Source organism: Solanum tuberosum, unplaced genomic scaffold (genome assembly GCF_000226075.1).
Source record: "Solanum tuberosum cultivar DM 1-3 516 R44 unplaced genomic scaffold, SolTub_3.0 scf00038, whole genome shotgun sequence".
Taxonomy (NCBI): Eukaryota; Viridiplantae; Streptophyta; class Magnoliopsida; order Solanales; family Solanaceae; genus Solanum; species Solanum tuberosum.
In genome coordinates, this window is record NW_006238966.1 from 1633552 (window position 1) to 1637028 (window position 3477).

Here is a 3477-nt window from a genome sequence, read left to right on the forward strand (position 1 = left end):
TATGGGCATGAACGACTTGACTCGTAGGTCTATATAACATTATGAAACTCATGTATGTGACTCTTCTCATTCTCTGACTTACTTCCTCAAAACTTAGTTCAAATCGATAGTTGATCTCAAAGGATTCACAATTGAACTCAAAGACTTTCTTGAACTCTACTCTTAACTCTTTCTTGAATTTGAATTATGAATTCAAGAGTTATGATTCATGATATGAAGGATATCAATAACAATATATCTATTCGATAATTAGGAATAGACTTTTAAAAGAAACATGCATTCAAGAACTCAAAATCAACTGATGTCAAGAATACTCAAATCTAGGGAAAGTATCCTAGATTACTCTTTTACTGATCTGAAGTAGATGTAGGGCGTGAGGACGAACTAGTCCAACACTATGATAGCCTTACATACCTATAAGAATAAGATTCTTTAAGAATATTTAAGAATCTTGAAGAAGAACACGATTAGAAGCCTTGAAACCCTAGCTTGAAGGTAAACAATCAAGAAAACCTTTCTTGAGATTCTTGAATTAGTTTCTTGAAATCTCTATGGCCAAGAATTATGATTTTCATTAGTGAAGATGAAAATCTGATTGTTTTGAGCCTTCTATTAGTTAAGAAATTCGTTTATGGTTTTCTTGGAGGTAAAAAGACAAAAATGACTTGTTTTAATATTTTCCTGTCGGGTAATTCGTAACAGCACTATATAGGTTACTAAAATAGACATAACATTTTACTCAGAAATTGGATTGACGCGAAATTGGTGGCATTGGAAAGTAGATTCAAATACCTTTAATTGGATAGGTTGTTTCTCACGTAACTCTTTATATTCTAAGAGATATGGTCGTTTGAAGTTGACCCAAGTAGAATCTTACATCAAAACTTAATGAAACTTCAAGAACACTTATCAAGAACTCATCAAGAACTTAAATCCTTAAATTTCAAGAATGAAATTATGCTGAATAAATCATGATTGGCGTGTGGGTAAAATAACCCAACACTATGGAAGCTTACATACCTCTTAGGGATCAAACCCATGGCGACAATCCGTAACAACTCTTAAGAACGTCGATGAATGCCTTCATCCTTTCCTCTTTTCTCCTCTTCTCTCTTCTTCTTTTCTCTTCTTGAACTCTCAACTAAAACCCTAGGCATATTTTAGGATTATAAAACTGAACCTAATCAGATTAGACCCCTAAATTATTACTAAAAACGAATTAAATCTGATTGGGTAAGGAAAAGACCAAAATACCCCTGTAAAATCCGGTTTTGACTTTCCTTATCTAGACAGCCCAACTTCGAATGGATATATCTCACTCATACGAACTCGAAATTTAGCAAACTCTGTGGCGTTGGAAAGATGATTCAAATACCTTTCCTACGGTATCTGGTAGTACACCTAACTCATCTATATATAGGAGTTATGGTCATTTGAAGTCGACCCAAAACTCATACTTAGCTTAACTTGCAAAATTTCAGATTTTGCTATTTCCAATTTAGTTCTTTTTCAAACTCAAGGTGCTATAGCTAGTGACCTTAACACTTAAGAAATTTTTAATTCCTTGGTAAAATCTCACTCACTACGAAGAACGGTTCGAGTCTTAGCTCAAAAAATTTTCTGGAGTGTTACAACAACTTTGCTTGAGTAAGGCGTAGGGCAGAGCATACCGCCCTACCATAGTCACGAGTTTGTTTATATTCGCGACTGTTGTCATAGTCAACAAGGTTGAAACATCCAGGAAAAAACTTGCTTTTTAGACTATACGACTCTCTTCCGTGCTCAGCATCTCAATGCAGAGTTGGAGAGGTTCTACAAGCAGCATCAAGTCCAAGAAGAAGTATGCTTGTGTCATTCTGTATGTTGGATCTATTGCTAAGCAATAGATATGTGTTATTGTCTAATTCACAAATATTGATTATCTATGCATTGGATTTATTGATCTTATAAGGCTCGAAAATATGAACAAGATAACAAGATATATCCTACATGATATTTAGGTTAGACCTGTGATGAGTATTTTGGTCGAACGATAGTATTAAAATACTATTGGTATAGATCAGACTAGAGAGAAAATCTAATATCTATAAGGTTTGATTTATGGGTGGTCTTGTGCACTTGCTGTAATTAAAAAACTAAATTGTGAACATATGATACATATACTATTACTTGATCTTTGCTATGATTATCTATTTAAACTTCAGTACAAATCAATACTTTTATTTCATCTATGTTTATCTATTTTGATCCACACGAAACTTAAACAACTAAATCAATATTATTCAAAGACTAAGGTCATCTCCTCTGCACACTTATATATAAAATTGTCATGTTCATGATAACATAAACATTGTTTAACCTATATTATTTTCAGTGAGGTAAGAGATGGACTTGGAGGCAAAGTATGCCTTATATTATGTGGAGCAGCACCCTCTCATCTCATGTAGAAGCATTTATGCGAGTTGTAGCATGTACTCATATTCTTCAAGGATATGGTCTTAGTGAAACATGTGTTAGTACATTTGTATCGCTACCCAACCAGTTTCATATACTTGGTACGGTTGGTCCTCCGGTGCCCAATATGAATGTGTGCTTGTGTAGCTGTTCCTGAAATGGAATATGATGCTCTTTCAAGCACACTACGTAGAGAAATATATGTGAGGGAAGACACTCTATTCACTTTTTTTTTACTACAAGCATGAGGATCTTACAAAATATGTCGCGATTAATGGATGGTTGATTTCATACAGTGTAACACCCTGGAAACTAGTAGACCAAACTAGAGCCTCAAGCTAGGGTTCTAGAGTTTGATGTTGAGGGTTAGAGTCATAGATAAGACTTCCCGTACTTAGAATGAGGGGTTTAGGGGTTAAATGTCAAGGAACGTGTTATACCCCGTAGTTTAGAAGACCATTTAGAGTTTGGTTGAGGGTTGCATGGGCAAGTGACAAGGCAAAGGGGTAAAGCCTAAGCCAAAGGCCAAGGCTGCCTCAAGCTTGGTGCACACTGTTGATATACCGTGAGTTTACGATATTTTTAATACATTTCACTTAAAGAGTTGTGTGTGTCTAGGGCCTTTTTGTATTGGTTTTAATGCATTTTTATCATGTTTGCAGGAAATATGTTCAGACGTGGAAACTGAGAGATAGAGTTGAAGGATGTGCAGAAAAGGGCATCTATAGAGGTGATCTACGGACCGTAGGTCCATTCACGTTCCGTAGACCTGTAGATGGGCAGGCAAGGGTTGAAGGAAAATTAGGGAATTCTTGACTAAGTGTGGAACCACGGTTGCAAACCATGGACTGTAGATCGACCTACGGGCCGTACTGTTGTTCCGTCAAATCATTCAGAGAGGGGTTCCAGTACCTGATTTTGAAGATTCTATGTATGGAGCTATGAAGGAGGATCCACGGGCCGTAGATCAATCCACGATCCGTACTGTGGATCCGTCGATTGATTTAGAGAAGTGGAGATTTT